Consider the following 24012-nt stretch of genomic DNA (forward strand, 5'->3'; position numbering starts at 1 on the left):
CGAATTTCTCTAAAGTTTTACATTAATGATTAAATAGCATCATCTGATGACTTCCTCTGCAGCTCATAGACAATAAAACATAACTAAATCTGTCAATTAGCATTTTCATCTTCTCTCCTGACAGAGCTTAATGGCATCTGCAAAATGCAATTTCCAACCCTGAGCTCTTTGACATTTTCTATTTCCTCCTGAGTTTCCCTCCCGCCGCTCCTGTTATGACTGAGAGCAGCAGCCTGTTATGCTCCGTGGTGGCAAATGCGTCACCTGCGGCTGAAAGGGAAGCAATTATTGTGTCATCGCTAAATCTTGGGGATGACTTGGGTACCGGTTTTCCACTTAAGTGCATAAACAGCCAACCTAGAACCTGGTTTAAGTGGCTGAGCCTTAGCAACAGCAGCTGGGCTGCAGGTTGATGTCCCCTGGGGGTGTGGGGAGCTGCCAGATGAGAGTGCCTGTCTAGGAGTTGGGAAGGGGGCATGCTACATTCCCACACGCAAGGTGACAAACAACGACTGGGAAGACAACATATTGACTGCCCTTTGGGCTCCTTTGCTTTGACAAAGCTCAGTGACCTGGAGTGGAGGCAGAGCTGTTTCTCAGATGGTTCTCTGGCTGGTAGGAGTGGAGGCTGTTTACACAACTGTCAGGAATTCTGTCTCCTTCCTCCCCAGGCGGCTATATTTAGCTCATGTATGTGTCACATGTGTGTCAAATTCTGGCTGACTCTGCCACTTCTGAATAGCCAAGAAAGGCGGTTTCAAGTGATAAAGAAGTGTGCCTTCAGGGAAACTTCAGAGCATCACCTCCGAGCTTTGCATCTAATGGGGACATCTTAATTATTTCTAAGCTCAAGAGCCAAGTGTAACATTTCCTCTTGAATTATTTTTTAACCCAACTTTGCCTCTCTGTGCTAAAGAGATTGCCTTCTAAACACTAGCGAGTACCAAATGAAACATTGCATTCTAAATAAATACCGCCAAGTCCCTATTAACCAGAATCCAATAAACTGAGGCACCTCATTAACCAGATTCAGGTCTAATATCCCATTTTTAGGAGAAAGAGTCAATGCTCAATATGAGATCCTCATTTCAGCCAAAGAAACAAATGTCATTGCTTTTCCCGGCGCCAGTTAACTGAGTGGTTGTTCCCAGTGACTTATACAGGGAAAGGATTTTGAGAATATTGACCCTGAGGCAACAATCATCCAGTCAGCCAGATAGATGGAATGATTGACCTGCCTGTGCTTGAGACTTGAACATGTTAGAAATATTTTGCATGCAATTGAACAACAACAACAACAACAAAAAAAAATTAAAGGATTTGGGGGTTAATGATAAAGTAAATAGAAACGTATATTCACGCATATATCCCTTGGCCTCTAGTGTTCCAGAGTAAAAATTTTAAGTACTTCTTCTACTCCTTTGTTTTATTTCTGGGGGAGGAATGTAACCTTTCTCTCACTTCACAGATGGGTGACCTTAGGCGAGAGGTTAAATGACATACTCAGAGTCAGACAGCAGGTCAATACTCAGTGCAAGGTAGATGCATGGCCTGTGGGTTAGGCATCTCAGGAGTAAATCCATCACTACAGCAGTGGATCACTTGACACCATTTCTCTAAAAGGCTCCCTTTTGAGAGAAAATTCTGGTTAAAAAAAAAAAAAAGTTTCTATTACCCAACCATGGGACTCCTTGCTAGTTCTTTTTTGGAATAATTCATGATGGGCCTAAAATTTGTCACTGGTTCTCGAATTATCCCTTAATATTAACTAGCAGAATGAATACAAAGCCTCTACAACTTAAATCTTCCCAGAGTTGGTGCAGAAAATACAATTTCTATTGTTCTAACACCTCAAGAGTTTTATAGACCATAGGTGGCTAATTCATTTTTGAGTCGTTTAGACCAAAAAAAAGGGGGGGGGATGACAATGTGTAGATAAAGTTATATTTTTATTTATTTTTACTTAAGACCTTGGAATTTGAAGAGGTCATGAATGAGAACTAGTATGTTGGAAAAGCAGATTATAGAGTTCCTGGGTCTGAGTTTGAAGCCTGCTCAGTCCTTGATATGTAACCAACGCTCTCCCCTTCCTCCCACAACTAGGAAAAGCCATGGCTTTGACAAACTCAACAAATACAGTGTGGAAGTGAAGTCACACAGAAATGCATAGTGGCCATTCATTCCTGTAACTACTATCCATGTAAGTCACATGCTGTCACTTTTTCAACATCACTGAATTAGTAGTGTTGGGAGTGGTGGCAATCTACTACCTTCCCATCTTCCTTCAAGGCTTACCATCATCATGTCTGAAAACGTCCTGAGAGTCAATCAGACTGCATTGCTAAACACCATGTGACAAGACCGTCCTATCAGAGAAAACTTCTCCCATCTTCTTTGCCTCGATTTTTATACTATTTGTGGCTCCCCTACCTGGTGAGAGGCAGCATCTGGTAGGTACCTTGTGAAACTGAAAGTGACCAAGATGGGGAAGGATCTCGCAGCCCCCCAAGGAGCCATGTGCATATGTGAATCTAGACAAGGCATTGTGATAAGTGCTATGGAAGGGACCCAATTTAGTCCGAGAAGGAGAAGCAGAGGAGGAGGGAAAGCCAGTGATCATCCTTCAGGGATGGTTTATTTCAGTGGTATGAATGTAGATGCTGGAGTCACCCAGCTTGGGGTCAGGGCTAGTTCTGTAATCCACTAGCTTTTTAATCTTAGGAAAGCCCTTCAGCCACTTTGTGCCTCAGTTTCCTTATCTGTAAAGTGGGAATTATACGAATATGATTCCTACCTCATACGGATTTTAAGAGGATCGCGAGAATTAATGAATACTTGTAGAAGCTGGTGTTCTATAAAGCTTAGCCACCCTTCTTTAGCAGTGAACTGGCACAGCAATGCTCATGATAGTGGCAGTTAAATGATCTGTCATGGAGGGATAGGCGTCAGCTCCAGCACATTACGTTCACAATCTTATTTCATTGAATCTTCCCAGGAGGTAGCTATCATGTCCCCTATTTCATAAGTGATAGCCCCCAAGAGTTGGACAACATGTCTGAGGTCACAGAGGCAGTGAGACGCAGAGTGAAGATCAGCCCTATGACAGTCCAGCTCCCAAGTCCAAGTCCACGCTGCTTCTCTCACTCTACACTGAGCCGTTACTATTTCTCCACATTTGCACATAAGAAGAGTTTCCTTCAGTGGAGTGCATGTAGATGTGGCTTTGTTATCAAGCTGTTCCCCATTCATAACCATGCCCTTCAAGAGGACCGCTGCGCATCTCACAGGAGAAATAATATCGGATTGCTAATGAAAGTGCGGAGCACCAGACGCTTTGCCAGAAAGTCATTAGTAAAATTCCTGAATTAGGGGGCCCCCCACACTGGTGCAGGGCAGAGGAGAGCTTACTGATGTTAGATTTTTCATCTTGAGAAGGGAGATCAGCTCCTCTAAACCCTGGCTGAGCTGGGTCTCTGCTGTGAATCGAAGATGTATAGAAATTCAAGCACATGCTCATTTCCTTGTGACTGTTCACTCCCTTCCTTAATCAAGGCAAACATTTGCCGAGTGCTAACTGCATGGCATGCATCGTGCTAAGTGTTTTACATAAGCTCTCTTCCGTAAGTTCTCTGTGGCCCAGTGCTGTGAGCCTTATTGTCCTCCACATTTGGCAGATGCCCAAATGCAGGCGCAGAGGGGGAAGGTAACCCATCTAGCTTGTTGCATCATCTGTGAGACGTCTCAATGGGGCTGGGAGGCAAGAGAGAAGATCTTCTCTGTGATCTACAGACACGGTGTTAGTCCCTTCCCCTCTCACTCCTATTAATCAAAGCATTTTTTTTCTCTTTTTCTTTCTTTCTTTTTTTTTTTTAACTTCAAACAAGCAAATAGCTATCCCTCACAACAGAAAAATAACCTAGATCTTGGTTCCTAGATTTCTGTAATTCTTCCTATTTGACCACTAATTGGTGCTCTCGCTGGGACGAATATACTTCCCCCCTGCCTTTAGTTGAACAAACACGTACCAACAAAGACTGTGGATAATATCATTCATGTAGAGAGGGATCTGAAAATCAGTCTGGTGTTTGGGGGCTGGGAATCACCAAAAGCAAAGCTCCCTAATCCTGAATGTATTTTCCCTTTACTGTAAATCTCCTTCATTTTAAACCTGTCACTTGCTCTATAAAAATGCATAGAATAAGAAACCATAAAAAAGTCAAATAAAAATTTTAGCCTAATGATATATTGATTGTGCATACATATCTTTATTTTTACATATTCTGTGTTGTCATAAAAAAAAACATTAAAAGCTGAGTTTAAATAATTATCCACTCCTCACATTACTATTGTAATCAATTGCCTATTATGAAAATTATTGCCATCTTTAAGAATTACTTTGCTAAGTGAAGTAATTAGAACTGATACTTTATTTTCTATTTCAGTTCCCCAAATTGATTTTTTATGCTAAAGTGGGATATAAATTTTCTTAAAGCAGGCTAGTCCGGCTTCACATTTGACACTTAATATTGTATTTGGAGGTTTTCAAGGCATTTTGCTCTTAAGACACTGCTGATTATTATATCTGTCAGCGCTGAAGTAGATAGAAATTTTTCCATTTTATGGTCTTAAGTGTCTGATATTCCAAGAATAAAGGGGTGGAGACATTCTACCAACATAGAAGTTTGAAAAATCACACCTTCTGTCTACTAAAATAGCCATAATTTCTTGAGCTTCAAGAGAAAAGCAGTGAGGAGGTATATACCATTTACTGAATGTCTTGGGTGTACCTGACATTAAATTCAATAAAACATATAATCTTGCAATTCCCTACCATTATGTGGGTAGGCGATTATTGTTAGCATTCATTCAGATAAGGAAACATGTGCAGACAAGGAATGTCATTTGTGTTCTATCCAACAGCAAGCAAGTGGCTGAGCTGGGACTCAAACCCAGGTCCGTTGGGTCAAAAGCCATGCTTTCTTCTTTTCTTTAACCCCTCCATGTGCAAACAGTGTCAATGAACGTGCTTTAACACAACGATTGAACTTCATGAGGATTTTGTCCTTTGATACAATTGTCTCTGTAATGTCTCCAATCAAAGAGAGTGCCACACCTAGCTATTCACTATGGTGAACTGTCACGGGAAACACATGAACCCCAAGTTGAAAATGTATTAGAAGCAAAGGCATGGATAATCATTTTGAAGATCAATGGAGTCATTGAGCTGAAGTGAGAGGGAGAAACACTCAGGGCAACAAGATAGTAGTCCTAATTCTAGATGAGCCAGAATAAACTGGGATATTGGATTAAGTTCCCCCATCACTCTGGCCTTGAAATAGCTCATTTGTAGAATGAAGGGTTATGGTTTTTAGGAACGACTTCTCTTTAGCTGCCAAAATGGCGAAGACTGAGGCCCCCTCTGAAACTGACATGCGGTCGGCCTGTATTTGGCAGTGCTGTGCCCCCAAATGCTTCTCACTGCTTCAAGAACACAGCAGGCATTCATGACATCATGTCACCCTGATTTGGCCCCAGGATCCTAGGTGTCTAGTAGAGACACATAAATGAGGCTGTTACAGCAAATACTAGACAACTACAAGTGTCAGACCCTTGGGAGGCTCTTGTCATAAATCAGCCAAACCCTTGTGGCTATATTAGAGGTCAGGCTGTTCAGCGCCTGCTCCTCTCCCAGCTCCACCCCTATCTTCTTCATTTTACTGTTATGAAGAATGCAACTTACAAGTACATCACTACAATGGACAACTTTTATTTTCTACAGGACATACTCAGTGCACACGTAGCATACCTGGGTTTTCAATTTAGCTCTGTCACTGTTTAACTGCACTGTCTGAACTTCATCTGAACTTCTCTGGCCTGAGAGTCCTCATAGGCTTGAGATTTCTCATGTCCTGGGTGCTCCAAACTCAAGGCCACTGTAAGAGGCAGGTTGATAAACTGGAGCTCTGCAGGAATGCTCTGCTACACGTCCTTGTTACCAGAATGGGTTTAAACCAGACTGATGTAGAATTTTCCTCATTGTTTGGGGCTGAATTGCATCCTACCAAGATCCAAACCAGTCCCCAATACCTCAGAACAGAACTGTGTTTGAAGACAGGGTCTTTAAAGAAGTGACTGAATTAAAATGGTATTGTTAGAGTCATCCTTAACCCAATACGAGGGGCATCCCTCTACGAAGAGAAGATCAGGACCCAGAGAGAATCATCAGATGCAGACACACAAAGAGACACAACCACAGGAACCCTCAGTGAGAAGATGGCCATCTGCGAGCCAAGAAGAGAGGCTACAGAAGGAACCAGATCTGCTGCCATCTTAATCTCAGACTTCCAGCCTCCAGGACTGTGAGAAAATAAATTTCTGCTGTTTAAACCACTCAGTGTGTGGTATGTTATTATGGCAGCTGCAGTAAACTAATATCCTCATTATACCAATAATCAATCTCCTCGGAAAAGACGTAACATGCTCACGATAATTTCATGCTATAGCAGAGAACACATAAACCTAAACAAATTGGCCTTCAAAGTTAGCATCTGATTCTTTTGACTATAAACAAATGCTATGATATGTGTTATACTCAGACATTCAAACATATTTTATTCCATCAACCAAATGGTCAAATCTAATTTTTAAGCAGTCTGAGTTTAAATGTTAGTAAGTAATAGTAAAGATTCTCAGGAAATTTAAAGGGAAAGATTAAAGGAAAAACTGATTGGTTTCTTGAATTTTTTTGTTTAAGTCAAATTTCTAAATTTAATAATCTGGTTAGGAAAAAAAAAAGTAACAGTTTATCCTCCCAGGCACTTGGTTTCTAATGGTATAAAAGACTGAAGTCTGGGGCACCCGGGTAGCTCGGTAGGTTAAAGCCTCTGTCTTCGGCTCGGGTCTTAATCCCAGGGTCCTGGGATCGAGCCCTGCATCGGGCCCTCTGCTCAGCGGGGAGCCTGCTTCCCTTCCTCTCTCTGCCTGCCTCTCTGCCTACGTGTGATCTCTGTTTGTCAAATAAATAAATAAAATCTTAAAAAAAAAAAAAAAGACTGAAGTCCTGCGCAAAATGATAACAACATGCTATCGTCCAGTAAGTTTTCCAAGAGACAAGAGTCCTATAAAAACATGCCACTTAGTACTAATGATAATGACATTCTGCTAAGAAAAAATGCACATGCATGGTCTAACTCCACATTCCAGCTCATTCACAGTAGAGTAAATTACATAAGCATCCACAGCCTAGGAAGGCCTTGACCCATATACTAGCAACCAGATAATGCACCCCTGTCCTACAGCGCGGCTCTCATTCTGAGAGATTAAATCCTACTGCACCATCACTGATCAATTAATGTTCATTCCCACAGCATTCCAGCAGCGATAATGAGTATCAGGTTATATTTGATATATAAGAAAACCAAGGAATTGATAAGAGATTTGCTGAAGCAAAAGAAATATTAAGTATCTGGTGGTACCCACAGGACTAGAACCCAAGAAATCCCTGTTTTACTGTAGGCAAGTGTTCCTCCTTTCCAAGAGAAATATGCCTCAACATAGAAGGCCACTTTCCCCCTGCTGTATGACCCAGCTATTGTTCCATGCTAAGAAAAAAATCGAAGTTGCTAATATAACATAAAATCATGAGAATTTAACTAGCCATCTTGTTTCTTTCTCCTCCCTCAAGTCACTTGCGCCACAGAGAGAAATGTTGCATTGCATACATTTTTAAAAAAGTGAATCTACAGGAGCACTGGGTGTGGTGAAAAAATACTGAATACTGTTATGCTGAAAATAAATAAATTCAATTTAAAAATATAAATAAATAAATAAATAAATAAATAAAAGAAAAGTAAAAAAAGTGAATCTACAGGAAAAGAGAATCTTCTAGAAATAATGAGAAGTTTATGAAACATTTTCTCCTTTGTTCTTTAAAAAGAACACAAGGTTAAGTTGCAGGAGAAAAAAAAATTGTGAAATATGTCCCTTGGGTTGTGAATCCATGCCTCTGAGCTATTTTTAATAAAGCATAAAAACAGTGGGTTGCTTTGGTCTTTGAAGGCTTGGACTTTGGATCAAGGAAGAACGAAGAGTTTCATGACTTTTGACATTTAAGAATCTTCATCTTTTGTGTGAAGGGGAGCTAATTGAACAAGTGGGCTGGGCTGCTAGGATCAGAGACAGAGGAGCCGTCTTTTCACCAAACATCGTTAATATGCTCAGTGGCAGCCATTAATTTATTTGTACTAAGACAGATAGGCTTCTGTTCGATATCAGGAAGGGGAAATAATTAAGAAAATCTAGAGCCAGTGTGAAAAAGATATCGTGTCTTTTGACAAGGTGATTCTTCAGTTTGTAATTAGCAACTGATAAATGCTATACATGTTAACTTGGGGGAAGAACAGCTAGTTATTTAAAATACTAATCTCATTTAGTTTCTAAACTACCTTTCACTGATATTTGCCCTATTTTGTGCCATCCCATAAGTAGGCTATATGATTTAGGGAATATAAATCAATTTAAAAAGCATCATACCAGCTACAGTTCTAGAAACATTGACATGGTCTTTGGTTTTAAAAATTTGGTTTTCAGGGGACAGCTAGCTGGCTCACTCACTAGAACATGTAGCTTTTAATCTTGGTTGTGAGTTCAAGCCCCACACATTGGGTGGAGAGCTTATTTTAAAAAAAATCGATCTATATCTATAGATGTAAAATTACATTTAAAAGTTTGGTTTCAGAGGTAAATACAGTGACCACTATTGGTAATTCTCTGGTTATTTTAGCTTCCTGGGGTTAGAAAGCGAAACCCCACCAGATGCCCTGCACACTTGGTCGTCACTGAACTTCCCAAAATACATATTCCCTGGCAAGCAAATTATTTTTTTTTAATTATATCAGCTGACATGCACACAAAGGCTGGCTTTTACATAAAGCAAAGGTCAAGCATTTGAGAATTACATCAGATCATAGTAATAGAAAATTATTCATAATTATTTGGAGTTGACTGCAATTTTTTTATAGCTTGGAGTTAAATGACTTCTGCTTAAATGAAGGATAATAAATTCTAGTTATCACTGTAGGAATGAGAAACAGGTCTTATTCTCTTCATCCTAAGGAAGGTTCAAAGAATTTATTTCCCCTCAAAAGTAATTTTCTCTGGCTAAACTAGGTTTTACAAACCTCAAAAAAACAACAACAAAAAACAACTCATGATATTTTAAGCATTGGGAGTCTCAGTCTTCTTTTCTTCCTCTTCTCTCCACATTCTACAAATGTGGAGCTTTTAATGTAGCTTTTAATCTTGGTTGTGAGTTCAAGCCCCACACATTGGGTGGAGAGCTTATTTTAAAAAAAATCAATCTATATCTATAGATGTAAAATTACATTTAAAAGTTTGGTTTCAGAGGTAAATACAGTGACTACTATTGGCAATTCTCTGGTTATTTTAGCTTCCTTTCTACAAATATTTATTAAGACTCTATTCTCATTGCACTGAATCCAATATAATGCAATTGTTTTGACTTACAGAAATAGCCCTGGATACCCCCTTACAATCTAGTTGACAAAGCCAAGAAAGAGGTAATGAATGACTCACAGGAGACCTTATTAAACGTAAGTTGGGTGACATTAAACAGTGAAAATAATGAGTTCAGAGAGGAGATAATCCCTACTGGTAGAGTAGACAAGATTTCTTTGTGGAAGGATAGGATTAAGTGGGATTCTAGAAGCATATTTTGAAAAAGACCAGCCATTCTAGCATCTAAGCATTTTACTTCTTGTGCCTGACTGAGCTCCTGTTTTCTTCTCTGTCCCAGTGGCCAGCTCATATCCTCAAGGAGCATTGTTGTTTCCAGATCTCCCAAAGAACATGACCAAATGGTTTTATTTCCATTCCATTCTATGTCACTGGCTTCTTCTGAGCCATTCTAGGTGTGGTCACAGGTTTTCGCAGGTCTTTCTTTCCTTTTTCCTTACCATTGTCAATTTCATGAATTGCCAGCCACTTCTGAATGAATGACAAAGACCACTGGATCAAATCTATCCTTGTTATCTCCTACAGCCACACTCATTTATCCCATCAGATCAATAGTTCTTACATTCTACACATGGCTGTAAAAGTGTCAAAATATAACAACATAAGAAGTGACCATCCAGGCCGGAGATAGCACCTGTCTCTGACTTGTCACTCTGCAAGTAAGTGGCAGCTCTCAATTCTTTTTTCTGAGTCCACACACTGGAAGACTATGGCTCACTCTCCTCACAAATGGTTACTCCTTCAGGCAGTGCTTCTAAGGGGTGAGGGAATGGGCTCGCTTGCTTAGAGCAATTCAGCAGATGCCCCCATGGGATGAGAAGAATGTAATTCAAAAGAGACCTTCAGGTGACCTTAATACTCCTATTTTCCCCATCCTTGGGGACCCACCACTGAAAATCATCACTTTACTGAACATCAAGCTCGGGGAGTGCTATGCTAACTTCCCTTGATAGCCTGTTATCGATCTGTCACCTAAAAATTTCTAAATGATTTTTAAGTATCTGTATTTATTTGAACACTGGTGTTCAAGTGCCTTGTAAAAACTTACTAGCTGAAAACAAAAACAAAAAACTTCCCAGCTGTTTATTACCACAGCACCCACACCACATGCCTGTGTGTCTCTCCACCCACAATCTGAACTCCTTGTGGTCAAAGACCTCTTTTTTTCTTTTTTTTGGTCTTTGCTTTTCCATCATTTTAGAACACCACACTAAGCTGCCAGTTTTGCCACTCCAACACAGCCACATATCAGCAATTTCATAAGCTTCAATTTAATCACTGTAAGCACTGACTGATGAATGGAAGAATAAAACAGGAGCCAACACATTTTTTTGAGGGCCTCCAGGGGAGAAGAAATAGAGAGAGGAAGAAAACCAACATCTACTGAGATTCTGATGTAGTAGGTCTGGGGTGGGACCCAAGAACCTACATTGTGGCTAGTATCACAGCTGATCTATGAAGTGGACGCATGAACTATTTTGTGATAAAAACTGCTCTTGGGGACAGAAAGGGAGGAAGTAGAATGTGCCCTCCTATTTGGTCAATTAGGAGGAGACAAGAGAAAAGCCTGCTTTCTACCTCTTTCCAAGCTAATCATGCCCATCCCACCCAGAACCATGTGTGCAAGCCAGACTCAGAGAGCCCAGGACAGCTTGGATGGCTGTCCTCAACCAGCCTTCAGCTACTATGCTTTTCTCAAAGATATTTTGTCCTTTAGAAAGTCACCGACAGCTTTGTGACTGTTGCACAATAATGCTTGCCCATGCATCCACCTCCCGGTCTGCACTGCGCATGCTCCGGGTGGGATCGTTTAGCTCCTGCATCCCTGAGCTGTGCCTCTTTTTTGCTGAGAGACAAAAAAAATCCAGAGGTCACTGTGTTCTTTGTTCAGATGGCCCAAAAGGCTGAGAACACTGGGGATGTTTGGACAGATTTCATCTTGTTGTGATTAATTAGTGCCCACTCTTGACAGGCTAGGAGAAGGTCACCACAGTGGTGACCATGCCATCTCTTCATGACAGAACAGTGTGAAGTGGGTGAGAAGACAATCTCCCCATCTAGATGGGAGGAAGTGACCCTGTAAAGTGGCCTGCAGGTTCACCAGATGTAAACTCCCTTGATGTCGTCTTCTGAGGAGTACTGAAGGTGATGGTTTATTCAGTAGAACTCAGAGACACAAATCTTCCATGGTCATGCATATGGGTGTGGTGATTGACATGTGTGCTGTGCTAATGACTGCACGCCTTACAACTTCTGTGGCGCTTTGAGCCACTCATGAGGAATAACACATTAAACCCATCATGTTATGTCACCAGACAAAGCGTGCAGCATGATGTAGTACAACATACTAGCCATCATGTGTTTTTGTCTGGGTTCCCAGGCTATATGGCTACCCTGAATAAGACCAAAAAATATTGTTATGTTTAAGTTAGACAGACATGAAAGGAAAAAAATGTTATTAGTCAGAAGCAGTAATATAAATATCCAACAAGCTTTGGTGAGGGAGCCCTTGATTTGTAGATTTTGCCATAGTGTAAATAACCCCACCTAGGACAATCTCAAACTGCCGATGCAATGTCACAATCAATGTGACAATGTGATACGTACAGTCAGGAGAGCATCAGGGTAAGAGCAACAGGGTAAGCCCCCTCCAACTCACGTCTGGACATGATTTAAAGAAATAAATCATGCTAAGCGGCCAGATACTGGAGGGAAGGGTGGATCTTTTAGAAAAGTGGTTAGGATAATTCTTGGGCTAAAGACGTTTGAGTGGTGACCAAAACGAATAGGAAAGAAGCCAAGAAATCATGAAGTAAAGAATTGAGGGTGTAGGGTAGAAACAGTCATCACAAAGGCCCTGTGACAGGAAATATATCTTGCATGTCTAGGGAACAGAAAGACCACCGTGTGAGGAGAGGCAGGCAGGGGCTAGATCATCTATGGCTTTGTCGGCACTGGGAAGAATGTGAACTCTTTAAGCAAGAGATGGGAATTCAATAAAGAGTTCAGAGCAGACAGTGATGTGACCTGATTTACCTTCTTAAAGAATCAGTCTGGCTGTTAGAGAAAGACTAAAAAAGAGTGCACTGCAGTAAGAGTGCACCCCGCAAAGGTGAAAGCATGGTGACCACAGAGGAGGGTATCCAGGTATGAATGAAAGGGCTTAGAGTGGAATGGCAAAGGTAGGTATTGGAAGAAACATCCAGGTTTGGAATATAACTAACAGGTAAATCTACCAGAAGTCTCCGATTGATTGGATAAGAGAGGAAATGATAAGTAGGCAGCAGGATATGCAAAAGTCAGGGGAGAAATCAGGAAGGAAGATAGAGATCTGGAGGTTGCCTGCTATAGATGATCTTAGTGATTATACCACAGAAGCATCATTTGAGAACCACTCTCTTACAATGACAAGGACTAAGCCTTTAAGCAGCCCCTAGGGAGGAGGTGACCTGTTACAGGGAGATGTGTGAAGCATAGACCAAAAATCTCTCACTGGTTAAAGCAATTCATATTCCTGAGGCTATAGTTATTAAGCAATACTCTGTTTCTAGAATGGCCCTCTTAAAACCCATACTAATACCTAGTATTATTTACTACTTAGTATTACTAATTATAACACTAAGTAGTATACTATACTTGCATATTATACTACACATATAGTATTATACTATATAAGTACTATAATGATATTACTATTTAGTATTAATTACTAATTAATTGCCAATACTTAGTATTAATTATTATTAATGCTTAGAGATTTCTTACCTATCAACTAGAGAACTAGGTATTTTGATGTTCAGAACATGGAGCACTGGTTCTCAACCCTGGCTACACATCATACTCACCACAGAGCTTTGAAAAATACAAAAACCTGGGTACCAACCCAAGTGATTCTAATTTAACTGTGGCATAGGGATAGGCGGAATGGCTTTATTTTTAAAGAAGTTAAATTGGACAATGGAAAGAAATAGCAGTGATAGAACCAAAGACTTAAAGTCCTCCATAAGGTTGGGGATGCTTTTCAAAGTCATCTGGGAGGACAAAAAGATGTGGTTCCAGGTGGGATGATCACACTGTGACTTTGAAGGTGGTCAGGATGTGGCTTGAGAGTTGAGATGAAATAGACCAAAAAGATCACCGGGGATAAAGGAAGTGAAGTAACTGAAGGCAGGAAGGGTGTTGGGAAAATCCTTGGGGATGTGAGGCTTAACGTTTTTAGATTCTACATGTAAGTGGCATCATGTAATGTTTTTCTGTGTCTTACTTTTTTTTTTTTTTTTTTTAAGAGAAGGACAGACAGATGTGAGTGGCAAACAGAGATGGAGACAGAGAATGTTAAGCAGGCTCCATGCCCAGCACAGAGTCTGACCCCACAACCCTAAGATCATGACCGGAGCCAAAATCAAGAGTCAGATGCCTAACTGACTGAGCCATGCAGGTGCCTCTGTGTCTGGCTTATTTTACTTAGCATAATGTCTTCTAGTCCTTCCATGTTGTTGCAAATGGTAGGATTTCCTTGGTTGACAAGGTAGAACTCTAGTGTATATACAGACACACACACACACACATACACATACACACACAACTTGTATTTGCCAATTATGCTTCAATAAGCTGAAAGAAATCCATTCCAAATTTCAAACAAGTGCCTTCTGGAATATAACTATTTGGTAAGCAGGGGCCCATTCTTATGTAAAGCTTTATTTGGAGAATACTATTTAGAAATCATCCCAATATCTAAATCCCTATCCATTTATTTTATTAACCTACCTAGTATGACAAAACCCAAAATCTGCATTTCATCGTTTGGGGTGGGAGTATTTCTTGGAAATTTTGAAGAACAATGCTATAGCCATAGTGCGCCAATATCAGCCACTTCCCCACATTCTCAAAGCCCGGCACGGCCCCTGAGGACACTGCACACTGTATTGCCATCTGCATTCTCTCGATCATGAGAAATACCAGCCCCAGAGATTGCTAAATGCGAAGACACTTCCTTCTCTTCCTGACTCCTGCCACCTTCATACTGTAAAAAAAAACAGCGCAGACAACAATCTCTTGGTGGTGGTAAAGGTGATTCATTTTATCAGGACTTAACGTCCTGACCAACTGGAAAGGACTTAGGAGAAATAAGAAGACACATAACAAAGAAGAGCTAAAGTTTAGAAAAATCTCCGAAGATACTCAAGCAAGTAAAAAATAAGTAAATACCAAAATATTTCTTGTTGGACGTTTTTCAGGATTGGTGGCTTTCTCTTATTCTGAATAGTATAAAATATGCTCTCCCCAAAAGCATTTTTTTTTCTCAAAAGCAATTTATTTTGAGCACATTTCCTTATTTACCTCTCATTCCTTAATCTAAAAATGTCCTATCAACCCTTCCCTTTCCACTTCTTTCTCTAGATCCATAAAAAGGAGAAAGGGTATATTTTAATTGTATGTGGTAAGTTCAAACCCTGCTATTACCATTTTGTGGCCTTTGGTTTGGGGAGATGTCATCTTGTTTCCCTAGAAAGACGTGAAGAGATCTAGCGAGATGAATGAATTTGCTTTTCCTGGCACCACTCTGACTACCCTCAGAAGACCAGGAGGAAGGTGGTTGTTAGAAGGGCAGCCCCGGGGCACCTGGGTGGCTTGGTCGGTTAAGTTGCTGCCTTTGGCTCAGTTCATGATCCCAGGGTCCTGGGATAGAGCCCTGCATCATGCTCCCTGTTTATGGGAGGGAGTTCAAGGGGAGGGAGTCTACTTCTCCCTCCCCTTGCTTGTGCTTATTCTTTCTCCCTCTCTCTTTTTTATATAAAAAAATATATATAGAATCTGTTAAAAAAATAATAATAATATAAGGGTAGCCCCAATGCCTGCTGCCTGCCCCTCTTCAAGCATTTCTCCTGGTAGAAATCTCAGTAAACATACAGAGATGAGAAGTTTAGAGTAACCTGCTATCTTTGCATTTTAAGTATCTCTCAAATCAGTTCACTTATTTCCAGTGCCGTCGTATCATTTTGCCCTCAGATCTTGCGTGGTCTCCAGAACTAGCCTCCCCTCTGAATCCTGTGTTTCCAATTGGCTCGGCTCTTATCTTCTCAGCAGAGTAAGCTTAATTTTTTTTTTCATTTTGAAATAAATGAAAACTCATAAGAAGTACAATTAGAACAGAGAGTTCCTTGCTCCCTTCATTTAGCTTTTCCAATGATAACATTTTATGTTACCATAAACACAACACAACACATACAAAACACACAAAACACATCATCTAGAAAATGGACGTTGGTCAGTGCTGTTCAGTAAATTCAGCATGATCCTTTAAAATGCAAACCTGATCGTGTGAACTCTCCCCTCTTTGCTAAACCTATTACTGGCTTCCCATCAACTCATAAATAAGGACTAAAATTTTTAAATTGGCCCATAAATAGTGGGATTATCATTCCAGGTTGGCCAGGACAGATTTGGATCACACATGTAGTGTCAACAAACTATCCCATTTAGCATAAAGTATGGCAGGTTAGATGATAAGTTATGTGGTCAAGCCACTCAGAGTTCTGTGTCTGGTCAGCCTGTGGAGACCTCTAGCTTTTGTCTTATGCCCCTCCACTTCTGGCTTCTAAGCCCCTGTGACACAGACCATCTTGAAGTTCCTAGGATAGGATGCTGGATGTGCAATGTTTCTTCCTGCCACAGGCCCTTGCACTGTTCTCTCTGCCTGAAATACTTTCCCTCCCCACCTTACCTATCCCTAGATAGCTCCTACTTGTATCAGCTTAGCTAAATCATCATTCCATCCCCAGACCAGGTCACATTTCTCTATTAAGTGCCCTCACCATGCCCTGGACCTCTCCTTTGAACTGTTTGTCACAGTGATAATTTTATATCTGTTGCTAAAAATAGAGTAAGCTGTAAGAAAGTAGGGGGCATATGTGCACAATATCATATTCCCAGAACCAGCAGGAGCTTGCTGTATGGGAGATGATTACTTTGTAGCTGGGGACTGAATGAATAAAAGCTCAGTTCACAGCTTCATGAGCAACAGAAACGAAGAGGTTAATGGCTTCAGGAAAAAGCAAAAGCAAAAATCTCTTGCATCACCTTTGTCTCCCATCCAAGTAATAACCAGGCCCGACCCTGCTTAGCTTCCGAGATCAGACGCGATCGGGCGCGTTCAGGGTGGTATGGCCGTAGACTCTTGCATCACCTTTGTAGGTTGCTGCCCATGTGGACTCATTTAGTCATTTAAAAAACCCAACTTTGAAATGAGACAGACCAAAGTTCAAAACTTGGTGTTCATAAGCTAAAGAACTCGATGCAAGCGATTTACCATCTTGGAACCTCAATTTTTTCTTTTTTTTTGGTCTGTAAATAGCAGTAGTAGTAATAATGATGCAGAAGTCATCTACTCTATAATGACAACTACAATTATTATAATAATGTGGTAATTATATAATTAGAACAACCACTCAGTATGTAATAATGATTATTATAAATAATAAGAGTCATCACACTTTTGTGAAGGTTGAATGAAAACAATGTACACTGCTTAACAGTCAGGCATTATTAAGTGAATGTGAACTCTGCTATAAAGTTGTTTCAAGTGTCTCATTCCCCGTGTCTAAGATGATTTCCTTGTTTCACAGAAGACATGCAGGGGAGACTTAAAGCTCCTCACGTGGTGCTGTCTCCCCATCACCTGCTCCCCTTTGGTCTCCACCACTTCAGACATGCAAGGCTACCTTTGGCTATCCAACCCCGAGCCAAACCTGGCATCTTCTGTGACTCTTTCCTTCTCCCCATGACAGACCAAATCCATCAGGAACGCTGGTCACATCCTCTTTGCAATACAGCCAGAACCCTGCAGCTCCCACCCCACCTGCTTCCTCCCACCATCCCCATCTGCCTGGATGACTGCATCGGCCTCCAAACAGGTCTCCTTGTCTCTGCCCTCGCCCTACAGAGCAGCCAGAGTGACACCATTAAAATGCAAGTCACATCAGCTCATTCTCCTGCTCAAACACTACAAGGCTTCCCGGGACCCCATGAAGTAAAGTGGAGTAAAGTATGACATGCTCTGTGAAGCCTCTGTCCTCTCTTGCATTCCCTCTGGCTCCTTCCTCCCTCTTTCAGATCTTTTCTCCAAGGAGAGTCTTCCCCAAACACCTTACCAAAGTCACAAGCACAACACTCTATCCGCTCCCTGGTTTTATTTCCTCACAGCACTTATCATTTTCTATACTTTTGCTTCTTCATTTTCTTTATAATGTGTCTTCCCCACGAGAGTGGCAAGTCCATGATGACAGGGAGTTTTGTCTGCTCTGTCCTTGCTCCCTCCCTAGCATCTGACACTGGGCCTGACCTGTATTAGGTGATCAGTGAATGTATTTTGAATCAATACATGGGCGAGACAGTGAAGGAATGAGGCACCACTGCTCCCAAGGCAAGAGCTGTCCCAGACACAACAGGGTGTAAGTTACAAGGCATAGACTAAAACACCAAACCTGTGTCAAGACTGTGTTGGGCAGGGGTCTAGGAAGAGGAAGACGGTGAGGACACACTTCTAAGCACATGCTGCAGTTGCTGTCCCAGCCTCCGGGGGACTCTTGATAGTGGCTTGGTACTGCAAGTGCCTGCCCTGTCACTCTGGGGCGGCTGAGTGGCTGAGTGTAGAAGGATGAGAGTGGGTGCTCTCTACGCATACAAAAGGAAGAAATGTTCACATTCAGACCACGGTCTGATCTAGTGGGCCCATCAGTGGTTTACTGGTGGACTGCCCCAACTCAGGGAGATGTTTGATGCAGAAGACTCCAGCCAGAAATCCCACCGGCTCAGGGGCCAAAATGAGCCCATTTTTACAGTAGCCAAATTAATTTCCCTTTATCAATATGTATGGGATTTCCAGAAGAACATATGCTGAGAAATGTTCTCCATATCCATTGTCCAGATGTTGGCAAAGTACAAACTAAAAAAGGAAATATTTAAAGTCTTGTGACTCCACAGGTTTTTGCCAAACAAACAAGCTTCTCTTGCTGGAAGCACAACACTGAGCCAAGGCTCTGCGTGGACTGGCCTTAAAAAGAAACTTTGGGCTGTGTTCAAACAAACTTGGAGCAAGCCAAAAACACTGAATTCTCAATTAGAGGGCAGTTATTCACAAACTTGAGGGAACTGAACTTTGATACGAAAAATATCCAAGAGTTGTAGTACTGAATCCTGTACAATCAGCCTACAAATATGAAGCATGAATTATGTGCTTCTATCAGCAAAAGTATGAAGTAGTTGCAGAAAGAACAAACTGGAATATCACCTAATACCCTAAAGGGGGAGGCATTCCCACAGTCTTTAAGGCTGGAAGGCAACTTACACTCTAGCCCAGGTAGAGTGCATCAGTCCCTTCCCTGGACTTGTGAGCTTAGTTGCTCTGAAAGTCGGCCAGTCGTGGTAACATCAGGACATTTGCTATGACTGTTCTCACATCACACTGACTTCTCAATTCTTCCTTGTGCTCAGTATGTAACACTTAACCTCAGGCTCCCTTCATTACTTGTTTTGACTCCCTTCCCTACAAGCACTTGGGCCTCCTTGATGTCTTCCTTACACATCAGGTTGGGGTAAGGAACAAAATCTCCAGAATTTCTGGCCTAAGAAATTCTCAGGAGTTAGTCTGATACATCAACTAACAGACAAGAAATTCATAGAAGATAACTGAATCGTCACCTGGCTTATTAATGCTAAAAGCAATGTGATGGCACAAGCCTTCTGATTCCTAACAGAAAACCTCTACCAACATTAGAAGGACAGACAAAATAAGTTAGCTTCTTGTTTTTTCTAGTATGTGTATAAGACTATATATATGTGTATACACACACAAACACACAACTTCTATAATATTGAGACATTATAACTATCTAGGCAACACATCCTAAAATCTTAGAAAAAACTGCTTGGTCAAAACAGAACCAATGAATGCAAGGCGTATGATCAGATATCCTGAATATGCCACTTTAAATGATCCCAAGTATTAACTACATGTATTCTATCTAGTGTCTGTAATAATGTCATTATCGGAGATGAAAATAAAACAATTCTGGGTGGTTAACATGGTATACAATAAAATATTTACAGTTCTTAACATTTGTACTTAAAATAATGGCTTGAGGTCTTCACACAGAATCAAAATTAAACATTTAATAGCTCATTGACCTTAATGCGTATCATTCCTAAAACTGTGGATAAGTGAAAACAGATATTTTATTCAAATGAAATCATAATATTTTTGTAGCTTAAATTTTTTTCTCAAGCTCAATTTGGTAAGAGTGTGGTACTTTACAAGAGTCATTATGAGGCTATCTTAAACTGTAGTCATTGCCCTAAAGAAAATGTTTATGGCCCGACTGGGATAATTATATTCTCCTATTAAATATTACTCCTCCAGGGCTAGTTATTGTTGAGTACAAATGTGCCACTTTATATGCAAATAAAATGTACGGAGATGTGAATAAAAAGTTCTGCATCTACCTACTCACAAATCATCTTATTATGATTCATATTAACAGATAGAACTTCTCAAGACGGGAGATGTTAATATCACATACAAGAGGCAATTCTTTCCTTGAACTTCTGCTTTCAAGATAGTTTAGATACAGTTGGAAATATTTGCTTTTCTCACAGTGACAGCAAATTGGGGTTTGCATTCTGAGTTGTATTTTTGATTCTATTTATTTACCTGACAAAGATCACAAGTAGGCAGAGAGGCAGAGAGAGAGGGAAGCAGGCTTCCCGCTGAGCAGAGAGCCCGATGTGGGGCTCGATCCCAGGACCCCGAGATCATGACCTGAGCTGAAGGCAGCGGCTTAACCCACTGAGCCACCCAGGCGCCCCCTGAGTTGTATTTTTGAGTCAAAAGATTTTACAGTCCTGAGATTACTTATTACCAAAACTCCAAAACTTGGGCTTTCTTTCCTTCTTTCTTTCTTTTTCTTTCTTTCTTTCTTTTTTTTAATTCTGACCTTGACTTCTCTTCAATCCATTTCATACAATACTCACACATCTGAAAACAAATCAGGATGCCCTGGAGTCTAGTTTCCAAGAAGGTTTCTTAAATCCAACCTAGCAAAGCAGAGAACTTCCACAAACATTGCACAAATGATAGTCATTTTGTGGCCACATATTTGCATTTTCTTTTTTTAAAAATCTGTATTCTTTGAATATGATCTTTGAGCAAGAATGTTATGGTAAAAGCGACAAGTCTGTTTTCGCATTTGAAGGAGCAATATTTTTATATCTTAAATCCCATCTTAGGTTGGTATCTTGTATTTTTATTAGTCACCTCTCATGGTGCTAGGGAACAACTTTTTTTTTTTTTTTTTAAGATTTTATTTATTTATTTGACAGAGAGAGAGAGCACAAGCAGGGGGAATGGCAGGCAGAGGGAGAAGCAGAGTCCACACTGTGCAGGGAGCCTGATGCAGGACTTGATCCCAGGACTCAGGGATCATGACCTGAGCTGAAGGCAGATGTTTGACTGACTGAGCTGCTAAGGTGCCCCAGGGAACAACTATTTTTAAAAACTGGATGATGCATATTTTGTCCCTATGTGTGCAGAGTTAACAATATAAGATGAATACTGACTATGTAAGGAAGGAACAAAATAGAGCATTTCATCACCATTTTTACCACTTTCCCTGCAGTTCTGCTGTCCATGCCTAGAGCTATCAAAGGAATATGGGAAAGCCAGGTAGCCTGAATGTGAAGACGGAGCTCTGATTTTCTGGCCAATTCACCGAACTCCCAGAGTCGAAGGATCATATAGCTGAACGAGAGCTAAAGGAAAGGATGTAGGGGAAGTCATCTCAGGGCTGAATCACCAGATCAAGACAATATTGCACATTTGGGAATTTAATTACTTCTGTTTCAATTTGGAGAAAGTTCTGTTTCTCACAGATTAGAAAGTCATTTATCCAGGAGTCAAAGCCAAATATTTATACTTCTTGAGAAATACCTAAAATTTTATGATTAAAGTTAGAGTCTGACTATTATACTTTTTAAAATTAGGGCTTAGGGATAACAGAGATAGCATAAAGTTAGTATTTGCATTAAACTGAATGAGGTAGGGAGACCTTTACTCTATTTTCTAGGAAGTCCGGAAATCTATGTTCATTGTCAGCATTTCTTCTCACACGATTCAAGGACACTTGGTGGACAGCTGGAAAATGCCAAGAAACTGAGACTCCTGATCAACTTGAAAAGCAAGGCCTGCATAAATGGCATTATGGGACATATCTGCTAGATTGCAATTTCTATAAGGGCAAGGTTCCTGGCTGCTTTGCACATGATTGCCTTGTTCTTGCTCAGAACAGTTACTGTCACCTCATAAGCCCTCAAAAATGTTTGACAGAGTGTTCGCTCCGGCAGCACATATATTAAAATTAGAATGATGCAGAGAAGATTCGTGTGGCCCCTGCACTAGGAAGACACATGAATTCGTGACACATTCCATATTAAAAGAAAAGTTTGACAGATAGATGAAGAAATTAGTACATGCTTTTCCACCACTGGATATTATGCTATGTCTTGTCCGTTCTTCCCAAACTATGGTCACCTAATACTTGGGCCATACACACACACACACACACACACACACACACACACACACTTCAGTGAAAATACATTTTTCTTATAGCCTTCAAAATAAAGTAAACTCTTAAGTGTCCATAATCACTTAGATATTCTGCTTCAAAGCATAGAAATGGACTAAATTTATCCTACAAATGAAAATAGTTCTATAGTACAGTATTAAATCAATTTAATTAACATTTTAATGTTAACAGGACATAGTTAATATCACCCTCAAAGTAACTGAAGTAATGATCTTCATGGTTAGAGAGGGCACAAATGGGGCCTCAGCTTCTCTTTGCTCCCTGATACTTGAGACAAAGGGGTTCAATCACTGGAAAAGTCTGTGCTTCAAAAATGACCTCTTGGGGCACCTGGGTGGCTCAGTGGGTTAAGCTGCTGCCTTCGGCTCAGGTCATGATCTCAGGGTTCTGGGATCGAGCCCTGCATCGGACTCTCTGCTCAGCGGGGAGCCTGCTTCCTCCTCTCTCTCTGCCTGCCTCTCTGCCTGCTTGTGATCTCTCTCTGTCAAATAAATAAATAAAATCTTAAAAAAAAAAAAAAGACCTCTTGAGCAACCTTTCTGTATTTAGTTTGCTCCCCCCTCAATCTCATTCCACTCTCCAAAATGGAGTTGGCATCTGTCTAAAATGCAAATTGCATTATGTCACTAGCTTGCTCAAAACACTGCAGAAGATCACAAGCAGACAGAGAGGGGGAAGCAGGCTCCCCACTGTGCAGAGATCCCAATGAGGTCCTCGATCCCAGGACCCTGAGATCATAAGCTGAGCTGAAGGCAGAAGCTTAACCCACTGAACCACCCAGGTGCCACAGCTCCTTTCTTTTTTAAGAGCAACTGTTTTTGGTCATCTGCTTGTCATAAAAGGCCTGACTTGAATAGTAACCCTCCTCCAGATCCAAGCCCTCCACTCCTGAACTTAAGCTCCAATCACACCAAAGTGGTAGTTGTTACCTCACTGGAAACATTGCATTAGTTGACACCTCTGGACATTTGCTATACAATTTCTGTAGTGTGGCATGCTGTCCTTCCCTTTCTCAACCTTGGTGACACTTTTTCCCTTTAAGATGCATCAAATCCTCTCTTGGTTACATACATGTCCTTCAGGTATGGTCCATTATAAGCCTGGAGTGTATCTCAGCCTCTGTTCCATTATATTGAAATTGACTAACCACATGTCTGTTTCTGACTCTACATCCTCAATATTCCCATTACACAAACTATGCCAAAGTCATCTTTTGGCTTCTAGCACCCATTGTGAAGTCAGAGTCAGTGGAATATTTTTTTTTTAAAGATTTTATTTATTCATTTGACAGAGAGAGACACAGTGAGAGAGGGAACACAAGCAGGGGAAGTGGGAGAGAAGCAGGCTTCCCGCCAAGCAGGGAGCCTGATGCTGGGCTGGATCCCAGGACCCTGGAATCATGACCTGAGCCGAAGGCAGACGCTTAACGACTGAGCCACCCAGGTGCCCAGAGTCAGTGGAATTAATATGCACTGCACCAAATTGAGTAAGTAACATCCTCTTGCTCTTCCCCATCAACGCTGCCTAATCTTGCAATGCTCTGTTATGGCCTGGGAGTTTCCAGAAGTACCATCCTCTTTTCTTATATAAATTGATTAATTGAGCTACTAATATATAAAGGCGGCAACATTTTATAAATGAACAAAATTAACAAAAATTAACAAAATTAACAAAAGCTGTATTACCGACACTAAACAATTAGTAAATAACATTATAAGGAGGAGTCAGGTGGGAAATAAACCCAAGTGTGAGTTAACAATGTGAGTTAACACTTGTGAAAAATCATTATTTAGAATAAGAAATATTTGCATGAAAGCATCTCAGTTATGTTTTG

General features: G+C 40.8%; 1 protein-coding gene and 1 non-coding gene across 9 annotated transcripts in view; one reads left to right on the plus strand and one right to left on the minus strand.

Annotated features, from left to right (window-relative positions):
* NCKAP5 (NCK associated protein 5) overlaps positions 1 to 24012 on the minus strand; it is an 891925-nt gene that overhangs the window by 668906 nt on the left and 199007 nt on the right. The gene's annotated exons all lie outside the window — the stretch shown is intronic.
* LOC131828341 (U6 spliceosomal RNA) lies at positions 21918 to 22024 on the plus strand. Its single transcript, XR_009352360.1, has one exon. It is a non-coding gene; the product is annotated as a U6 spliceosomal RNA (small nuclear RNA).

The sequence above is a fragment of the Mustela lutreola genome, chromosome 3, assembly GCF_030435805.1.
Source record: "Mustela lutreola isolate mMusLut2 chromosome 3, mMusLut2.pri, whole genome shotgun sequence".
Taxonomy (NCBI): domain Eukaryota; kingdom Metazoa; phylum Chordata; class Mammalia; order Carnivora; family Mustelidae; genus Mustela; species Mustela lutreola.